Source organism: Papio anubis, chromosome 4, assembly GCF_008728515.1.
Source record: "Papio anubis isolate 15944 chromosome 4, Panubis1.0, whole genome shotgun sequence".
In the NCBI taxonomy this organism is placed as follows: domain Eukaryota; kingdom Metazoa; phylum Chordata; class Mammalia; order Primates; family Cercopithecidae; genus Papio; species Papio anubis.
This window is the reverse complement of record NC_044979.1, coordinates 14,971,678-14,982,358: the sequence shown is the minus strand read 5'-3', so window position 1 is coordinate 14,982,358 and position 10,681 is coordinate 14,971,678. Positions and strand designations below refer to the sequence as shown.

The 10,681-nt window shown below is 37.7% G+C and overlaps 2 pseudogenes across 1 annotated transcript; both read right to left on the bottom strand.

The window, feature by feature from the left end:
- Nucleotides 1-1,015: 1,015 nt before the first annotated feature.
- Nucleotides 1,016-1,829, bottom strand: LOC116274440 (annotated as a pseudogene).
- A 5,975-nt stretch (nucleotides 1,830-7,804) lies between these two features.
- On the bottom strand, nucleotides 7,805-9,092 carry LOC110742951 (annotated as a pseudogene). The gene has a single exon (XR_004183095.1). The product of XR_004183095.1 is annotated as a multifunctional protein ADE2 pseudogene (transcript).
- Nucleotides 9,093-10,681: the final 1,589 nt, after the last annotated feature.

Here is a 10,681-nt window from a genome sequence, read left to right as displayed (position 1 = left end):
TTTCAGATGAAGAAACTGAAACCCAGAAAAGCAAAGTAATTTGCCCAAGCTTACATAACTAGTAAGCAGCAGAGCCAGGATTTGCAGGCAGTGTCATTGGCCTCAGAGTCCAGCCCCTGTACCGCTATGCTGCAGTTGCCAGCGTGGGGAGGGGGCTAGGAAAATGCAGGTCACCCATCCCACCATCCACATTGCCATGGTTTGGGGGTGGTTATTTGTTAATCTCTGTTCTCTCTATCTCTATACTCCTGATACCCTTCTATGCCATTGATCAGTGTATTCGTTATCACTGAGTGTTACTCCTAACACAAAGGATGGCTTATTTTCTTATTCTATTGGAATTAGAATTTTCCTCTATTATGGAGGCAGTATGAATGTAGGGTGTACTTTGGGTTCAGAGAAGGTTGGATTTGAGTACTGGCTCTACTCCCTCGTGGCTGTGTACCCTTGGCCTTGTTACTTCAATCCTCTAAGCCCAAGTTCTGTCATCTGTTGCGATAAGCTAGTGTTGTATGTGAGGAGTCTATGCACAGGCTTTGGAACTAGACACTTTGAGTCCTGGCTTGACCATTTCTTAGCTATGGGAGTTTGGGCAAATTTGAACTTTTCTGTTTTTCAGTATCCCCATCTATAAAATAGGATAATAGCAGTTATACCTCTACCAGGGAGTTGTTATGAAGATTTAATGGAATATTGGCGCAATGCCTGAGACATGGTGAGTGCTCAACCAATCTTCTCTACAATTTATTTTTATAGGGTTATGAATTTATAACACAGTTTATATAGGGCTATAGTGAGGATGCAAAGTGGTAATTCTGTGTAGTGGTGAGTACAATGCAAGGCACAGAGCAGGTCTACACTAAACACCATGCGTTATTATTAACTTCTTCTTCTTCTTTTTTCTTTTTTCTTTTTTGAGACACGGTCTCACTTTGTTACCCAGGCTGTGCAGTGCAGTGGCCTGATCACAGCTCACTGTAGCCTCAATGTCCCAGGCTCAAGCAGTCCTCCCACCTCAGTCTCCCCAGCAGCTGGGCCCACAGGCATGTCACCATGCCCGGCTATTGTTTTATTTTTCATTTCAAGTTTTAATGAAAGCTTGTATGTAAGATTCCTTTATTCCTTTATCCAATTGTTTCTTCCTTGTATTTGCCCTTTTCCCTTCCTACTTGGTGAGATTTGGCTTTCTCTTCAATAATCTTTTTGTAGTCTTTGTCCAATTTTAGCCTAGTGCTAACCACTTACATGGTACCTACATGGTACCTACATGGACAGTTGTGCCATTAGCCTTTTCCTGCTGCACCTGTTCAATGTAGGTGACATATTTCTCCTGCAAACCTGGACTACTTTGCCAATTTGCTGACCTTTATAGTGCCTGTGTATAACCTGAACTTCATCATCCTTTCAGATGGTCATGGATTGAACATTGTACTTCTGTCTCAGCTCTTTGCAAAGAGAGGAAGACCTAATATTCCTGAGAATGTGGGAAAGTGCATTGAAATGCCTTTTGCGGTACTTGCTGTGATCAGAAGTCACCAAGGGATTGAACTTCACTTTGGCCACTGCCACTTTGGTGATGGCCACAAAAGGGAAGAGCTTATTTTTTATTTTTTATTTTTACGTAGAGACAAGGGTCTCCCTTTGGTGCCTAGGCTGGTCTTGAACTCCTGGGCTCAAGTAATCCTCCCACCTTGACCTCCCAGAGTGTTGAGACTACAGGTGTGAGCCACTGTGCCCGGCCTATTATCTTCTTATTTATCCTGACGCACAGAGCGACAGCAGTCTGCGGTCTGCATTCTTCCCCCTGATGGCCAGTCCTCTGCATCCATCCTCAGGATCAATCCTCAGGGTTATGTCTCTTAAATTAAAACACTGCTATGTATGCTTGAATCTAAAATTCAATCTTGTTACTGATTCCAAGATACTTAGAGAAAGTTTCCTAATAGAGCTATTGGCTGCAGGGCAGCATCTGCTCAGTCCTTTCTGTTTTCTCATCTGAGGAATCTTCCTGCCCTTTGCACTCCATGACGATTTCCACAGCTGACCTCATTCCGCAGGAGGAACTTGAGGAGGCACGGTTCTGTTGGACACCTCTCCTTGCTGCTAACTGGGTGATTCTTTGTAATCCCCTCTCTTGAATATTATTACATACCCTACTTCATCCTCAAGCTCTGGGCAAGAGAATACACTTCTTTTGTAGTTTTTATCAAAATTAAAAAATAATTAGGTAAGATTGAAAAAAAGTCATCAGCCCTATCCTGCCATTCCCCACTTCTGACTTCTCAATTTAACTGTCTGAGCTGTACCTCTGCATTTTATTTAAAAACCAGTCAATCTATTACTAGTTTATTTTTTCAGTTTTATACATGTATTGTTTCTTGACGTTTTACTGTGGAAGAGGATAATTTGACTTTTTTAGACCTCTTCTCTTCAACACAAATACATACAAGATAAACACACATGTATTTCCTTTCTCCATATAATAATTACATCATAATTTTGGTATAGAGCAATATTCACTATGAACATGATTATATCTATATTAACATTAATTATGGCTGAGTCATAGATTATTCTGCTATCACCAATTATTAAGTTTCCTTTTTTTTTTTTTTTTTTTTTTGAGACAGAGTCTTGCTCTGTCGCCCAGGCTGGAGTACAGTGGCATGATCTTGGCTCACTGGGTTCAAATGATTCTCCTGCCTCAGCCTCCCGAGTAGCTGGAATTATAGGTACGTGCCACCATGCCCAGTTGATTTTTGTACTTTCAGTAGAGACAGGGTTTCACCATGTTGGTCAGGCTGGTCTTGAACTCCTGACCTCATGATCCACCCACCTTGGCCTCCCAAAATGCTGGGATTACAGGTGTGAGCCACAGCAACCGGCCATTCCTCTATGTTTTTTTTAAGTGTGTAGTTTCTGTAGTTTTTCTTCTCTTTTTGTGTTACTCACGGGAGATATTCTATATCTCTCAACATTTTCGTTAAAATTTTCATTTCTACTCTCAAATTTCTTATTTTAAAGAACATTTTATTCTCTGATGTTCCTTTTTCTTGTATGATGTGATATTCTATTTGTTCTTATTTTATAGGTGCAATATCTTTTCTAATTTCTCTGAGGAAATGCATTATGTGTATTTTGTAATATCTTTCTTTCCCCTGAGATTTCTTTTTGTGTGTTTATTTTTCTAATATTAGAGGTTTTTAAAATGACTGGTGCTTCTTAGCTCTTTGTTCACATTCATAAATGAATCAAGAAAAATTATTTAGAAGCAAGGCATTCACAGAGGAAGCTTTGATTGGTGGGCTTCAACATTTGGGTGGGACCTCAGCTACTTCACTGGGCCATCTCTAAATATCAGGACTCATAAGTCTCTTCTGCTGATGTGTCAGTATACTCAGAAAGAGACCTCCTAGTCCCTAGCCTGTCAGGTGTAAGCTGGCTGCCAAAGTCCCAGGAAACTCAGAGAGGATGGGGTCTGGAGGGGGGATGGGGAAGGAGTCTTAGTCAATGCCCCTGTTTTCACAGGACTCTTGGTTTTGGATACATGTGTCGTCCCTGAGTACAGAGTGCTCTAGGTCAACTTTCCCTGGTTCCCGCTGAAGATAGAGTAATGGCAGCTCATTGACTTCAGGGATCTAACTGCTTCTGTGCAGACATTTTAACCAGCCTTTATTCAGCCTTCTAATCTCGACTGTTTTTGAGTTCCTGAGGCTTCGTAATAATCTGTAGTATAAATTTGGGCATTAGGGCTACTGCACTTCCAGTTTAGGTTTCTATTTTCCTTGGTCTGCTAAGTTGGTTACCCATCCATCTGTTTTGCAAAACAGCACTTTGTTGCTGTCATCTCCATTCTCTTTTTGATTCTTGAAGGTTATGTCTTTTGCAATTTCTTAATTATCATTTTAGTGAGGCTTGGGAAGAAGCAAGTGTAAACTCACATCATAAAGCTCACAGGTAAATGGAAGTTCTTTGGGAGGTACTTCGTCTCCATTCTCTGAGGGGCATGTGTAGGTTTACCAAGCACAGAAAACAGTTCTTTTCTTCTTTACATACATTTTCCTTCCTATGAGCAGCCAGATTTTTTTTTCCAGGATTTAACTCTTTTTTTTTTTTTTTTTAGCTGGATGACACTGTAACCAGGGATCCTGCTCTCTCCTATTCAGATCCTTTTCTCTCATGCTAAAGAACCAGTTTGATTCTTTCTTCTTGAGATCTGAATCTTCAGAAGAAGTAAAAACAAGTCTGAAAATATTTGGAAGTTATCCATCTCCCATCCATGGCATCCCAACCAGATTCCTTCTTCTATTAGACCATTCCTGGTTTTCTTGCCTTCTAGACTCCAGAAACTGTCTTGGTTCCTATTGATTTTCAGTCTGATTCTTCAGGCTTCCAGTCAATTCCATTAACTTCTGATAATGTTTCAATGAATGTCTCTTTTGTTTAAGTTAGCTGTAATGATGTACAACCAAAGAACCACAATTGATGCAGGAACTCAGTAGTGTATCTGATTTTGAAACAATTTATGTTTTGTAGTTTCAAGGCTGAGAAACAACAACAACAGAAAAAAGCAAATTTAGGTGTTTTCTTTTTCCACCAAAGTAATGGATTACTTCATGATATGAATTCATATTTTCATGAAATAAATTTTGTGAAATAATTAGGGGACTAGGACCCCAATATTAGTAAACTATTGCTGCAAAAAGCTATTGTGACAAAAAATCACAATGTATCAGTGGCAAGTGATAAGCATTTATTTCTTGCTCATGTATCTGTGGGTGACTGAAGCGGCTCTTCTTCAAACTGCAGATTTGCAGATTGGCTGGAGCTGTTCTGTTCAATGCATTTAATTCTGGAGCCAAGGTAGAAGGGCAGAAGTTATTCAGGTTATATTCTTATTAAAATAATGGCAAAAAATGATGTAGGGAAAGCCCAACTGCATATATTAATTTCAAGCCTTTGTTCATGTCTCATCAAATATTGCATTGGCCAAAGCAAGTCACCTAGCCAAACTCACAGTGAGAAGACAGGGAACTCTACCTACCATGAAGCCATGTGATACGTGATGTGAGAAGTGAAGGGAAGTGAAGAATTTGAACAAATACTTCTACCAGTCTTCCCTATTAATCATGATTATCCACATGCTTATATTCCCTCCATCTTCATCTAACCCTGATATCAGGTCAGAAAGTCCAGGATTTTGTGATATAAAGCAAATCTAGATGTGCTTTCCTTTGAGTCAGAGACCTATGAATAATAAAGACAATTTTACTGTTTACACTTAACGTACAATTGTGGTGTGAGGGCACAGTAACAGAAATAAACGCTTTCATTAGAAAGAGAAAGAGTGGTAGGCATATAGCTGTTACTGCTCAATAGTTGTTCCCAAAGCCTGCTGTACAAATATTTCTGGGTCGTTCTATCCTGGGGCAAGGAATGTTTCGTGATTAAGTCTTAGTTATTTTCGTTAGGAGTTGCATCTTAATTTATTATTCTTCAACCTCTTGTTTCTGCATACTGGAAGTCCCTTACTTTTCCATCGTTACCCAGCTTCTTAATTCTAGAAGACTGAAGACTCAGAGGTCATTTTATATCTCATACAGTCTCAGCTTTTTCAGGTCCAGGCTGCTGACACTTTTGCCAATATAATTCTCTCAGAAACATTATGTGTTTTCTATGTATTTGATTCCATTTAACTCCATGTGCCAAAAACACACCACAGTTCTGGGTCTTAAAAAAATGAAATAGGCTGGGTGCGGTTGCTCATGCCTGTAATCCCAGCACTTAGGGAGGCCAAGGTGGGCAAATCTCCTTAGTTCAGGAGTTCGAGACCAGCCAGGCCAACATGGTGAAACCCTGTCTCTAGTAAAAATACAAAAATTAGCTGGGCATGGTGGCACATACCTGCAGTCCCAACTACTTGGTAGGCTGAGACAGGAGAATCGATTGAACCTGGGAGGTGGAGGTTGCAGTGAGCCGACATTGTGCCACTGCACTCCAGCCTGGGCAACAGAGTGAGACTCAGTCTAAAAAAAAAAAAAGATAGGCATACCATTAGAGTCTTGCTATATTTTTAGAACACTTAAGAGTTCCAATGAACAGCGGTCTGTTGAGCCACAAAGACAGAGAATCATGACCCTTTACCTAATTCCCAGAAATGATTCCATCAGACCCAGATCCCTCCAATGAAGGAGACTATGTTCCTTCAAGGATAAATACTGCTATAATAACCACAAATGAGGTACATGAATCTTCTTTCAAGCCTTTACCAAAGGGTTCTAGTACTACTTACTTGGTTTAAATAGCTGTGAAAAAATGCCCCAGACTTTCAGGAACTACTTGATGCTGGCTCTGAGGAAATACTATTTCCCGAGGAATACCAATTACCACTGCTTCCCCCTATCAGGGAAAGGGCTCCTGAGACTCAAGAAACAAATTAGATCCTGTCCAGTTTGCCTCAAAATAGGTCAAACAGTTCCTGGAACCCATATGGTTGTCATTCTCCCGGTTCTTGAATGTTTATTTGGCAATGATATTCTTAACAATTGATAGAACTCCGTTTTCTGATAATTCAGAGAAGACATTCTCTTTCTTTTAAATGCCAGCCTCAAAAGTATTTAGAGAATATCTTCATATTTTTCCTTAGACTTTGATGCCTTAGAGTTTCTGATATCACATTCTTTCCTGAGTATTCACCTTGGGCCTTTTCCTCTGGGTGAACTTGACCTGGTCAACTTGCTTGTTGAAATGGTGCCCAGAATAGCATGGATTATTTCAGAAATGATATGAAAAGGGAATGTGCTTGGGGATTATTAGTTTCTGGGAAAGAAGCATTATTAATGTAGCTAACATGGAAGTTTGTGTTTAAAGATATATCACACTACTCATTTTCAACTTATGCACAACTAAAGGTACAAAGATTTTTCACTTCATTTATTAACAAGACAGAGTTTTCCTATCCCATGCTTGTGAAATTGATTTTTTAAACATTTTTTAGGATAAAAAGTAGCATATGTTCACTAAATGAAAGTTGAAAATGTGAAAAAATAAAAAAAAACCCATCGCCCATAAAAATAGGTGTATTTTCTCAGCAATGTTTGCTCTCCATGATTTAAAAAATACAAGCATGATTATAAAATTGAACAAACTAATTCTAAAATTATTTTTTCTGATAGAAGTAACATACGATATTACTAATAGTAGAAAAAAATTGAATACGGGAAAGCATAAAGAAGATAATTTTTACTACAAATGATACTGAGTGTTTCTGCCTGTGTTTATTTACCATCTGCATATCTTCTTTGGTGCAATGCCTAATAAAATATTTTGACCATCTTAAAAATCAAATCGTTCATTTTATGGTTGAGTGTTGTTGTTGTTACATAGCCAAGTAAGATTCACTAACGCTTTCATTTGGCATGGCAAAGGTAACTCTACTGTTTACATGGAAAAATTGCTCTAACAACCAACAGAGAGGGTCTCAGAAAAGTCCCCTTTCCGTGGGTGCAACAGTGCTCCTCTACCTTGTTTTCTACCCAATCTCAACTTTTCTTTAAAAGAAAATCAGAACTTATCTACAGATGTACATGTAAATAGAAATCACTTTCTGAAATACTAATTGAAAATTTAGAACTATACCCTTAGAATTTTGTGAAGACAATAGAGTGAATGAGAACGACATTGCTCTTATCACCTAAAATATAGCCAGTTTTACTTCCTAAAACTTATGGATTGACATATAGAAGGTCAGGTAATAACCCTAGTTTTATAATAGAACATTATTAGCATTTATAAAAGATATTTCTTTAATTATATTATCACTTGACAATGACCATACAGTGGATAAGAGAGTAATTTGAAAATGTCCTTATAGTAACTTCTCTGCCTATAAGGAGATATTAGTAAATATGAACAGCAGCCTGCCCCACAGCAAATGGTTGTTTAGCCCAAATATCTGAGCAGTAAACCGAGCTGACCTTTCTGGATAAAGGGTGGTTGAGCAGCTGAGACCACTGGGTGGTCGAAGAGAAGACCGCACATCCTGAGCTCCCCAGTCTGCATGAGCAGAGGGCAGCTGATAAGTGGATATGCAGTGTTCCCAGACGTCACTGGTCCCAAACCACTTCTTCTGCCTGCCACTGCCACAAATACAGTGGGAATGCCATCCTCTTCACACTCAGCTTTAATCCTCAGAGTTTTATCTGGTCCTTTATGCACAGATGTAACTCGAAGTTCACATGGAATGCCAAGATTTCCACAGGACTTCTTGATTTTTTCACAGTGGCCAAGATCAGAAGTATAGCCTATCAATACTGCCATCCTGTGCAGACTTTCTAATTTCAAAAGCAACTCTTCTCTCTCTGAAACCCACTCTAAGTTTTTCCTTACCATCTTGAGCCCTTCAGGAGTTACTTCTTTGAGGTCCTGATGAGGCTGTTTGTCTTTCTGTTGGCTTCAATCCACTGATGGCCAGAGTCTCCAGGAATCATTATCAATATCATCAGCAAGAACAATTTCTTTGGGGGTTATATCAACACCAAATTTGATCATCATATCAACCAGTATACAGTTCTGGAGCAACCAAGATTTCTTCAGTATTTAAAAAAAAAAAAGCCTATGTAGTATGACGTGATACCCACTTCAGTTTGGCCTATGAGAAGTCCGCCAAAGCAAAATTTTGGAGCAATTAGCTGTTCCTTTGATGACTGTGGGTCGTTACTGGCATCATCCTTGAAAAACATCTCCACTTTAGGTGGGTAAAACTTATATCCTTCCTTGTCATCAGGATTTCTTTTGAGAAAAGAATCAGTTGCTATTCTTCTGCAAACTCATTCAGTTGGAATCATTTCACATGCGGGAGCAGCAAAAGCTGTCTGTCTCCCCACATTTTCTGGTGAAAGCAGTTTTGACACTTGCCTCCTGTAACAACTGAAAAATACAACTGGTAATTTTATTTGCGATTCCAGCTTTTACTTCCAGGTGATTCTTTCTAACTGCATTTCCTGCTGTTATCTGGTCCTTGGACTGCGGGAGGATTTTTTTTCTGGACTATCTAATAATTCATGGACTTTGTTTTACCCTTATTCAGTTGTTTTTTGTTTGTTTGTTTGTTTTAACCAATACTTAGTGCCTCAGCTGTTGCCAATATCCCGAGCAGGCTAAAGGTTGTGACCCCACTGGGAAGAGAGGCAGAAATCTCGGATACAGGTTCTTCATCAGAAATGCCTTTTGCAAATATTTTCTCTCAGTGTATAGATTGTCTTCTAAGGTTCTGAACAGTGTCTTACAAAGAGCAGAAGTTCTTAACTTTGATGAATCGCTATCAATTTTATCTTCGTGATTGAGATTAAATTTCATATCTAATAAGTCTTTGTTTAATCCAAGGTATCAATTTGTGGTCTTATGATTTCTTCTGAATTTTTATTTTTTTACACTTTATGATTCATTTTGATTTAATTTTTACATATGGTATGAGGTATGGGTCAAGATTTAAAAAGTTTTGCAAATGGATGTTCAATTTTTTCAGATCATTTGTTGAAAAAATTCTCTTTTCTGCACTGAGTTTTCTTTGTACTTTTATCAAATATTAATTGATAATTTATATGTGAGTCTTTATCTGGACTTTGTTTCGTTACAGTGATTTATGTGTCTGTCCTTTCACCAATACTACGTTGTTTTGATTAATGTAGCTTTATACTTTAATCCTGATCTATACATCTTGATTAATGTGTCTTGAAATGAAATAATTAAGTCCTCAGGCTTTGTTCTTTTTAAAATTATGTCAGCTCTTGTACTTCCTTTGATTTTTTCCATATAAAGTTTAGAATTAGCTTGTTGATTTCTCCAAAAAGAATATTGCTGGCATTTTCTACTAAGGCTGCATGGAATCTATGGAAGGTTAATTTATGATTAACATTAATAAATTAACATAACAACGTTGAGACTTGCAAATCTTGAATAAGGAACATCTCATATTTGTTTAAATCTTTGATTTATTTCATTGGCGTTTTGAAGTTTTCAATATGCAGATCATAACACCTGTATAAACATATTTTGTTAAATTTTTACCAAAGTATTTCTTATTTTTGTTATCATTACAATAGCACTGCTTGAAATTTTTCAGTTTCTATTGATAGTATATAGAATGTAGACAGAAACGTGATTTTGTGTATTAAATTTACATTGGCCTTCTAACTATTGACCTTGCTAAATTTACTTATTAGTTCTAATACCTTTCTTGTAGATTCTTAATAATTTTCTAAATATATAATCATGTCATCTGCAAAGAGAAACATTTTTACTTCTTCCATTCCAGTCTGTCTGTCTTTTTTTCAATTTCTTCTCTTATTGCACTTAGAATTTTCAGTGTGTCTAAAAAGAGCAGTAAGAATGGACTTCTCATCCTTATTCCTGATCTTAGGGGCAAAGCATATGGTCTTTTAGTATTAACTCTGATGTTTACTCAGCAATGTTAAATTGCTGAGGATTTTCATTGTGGTTGGATTTCAAATTTTGTCCAATGATTTTCTGCATCGCTTGAGATGAGCAATGTTTTTCTTCTTTTGTCTACTGATGTGATGAACTAATTTAATTAACTTTTGAATGCTTAACTATCTTTTCATGATGAAATAAACCTCACTTGGTAATGATATGTTATCTTTTTATGTATTGTTGGATTACA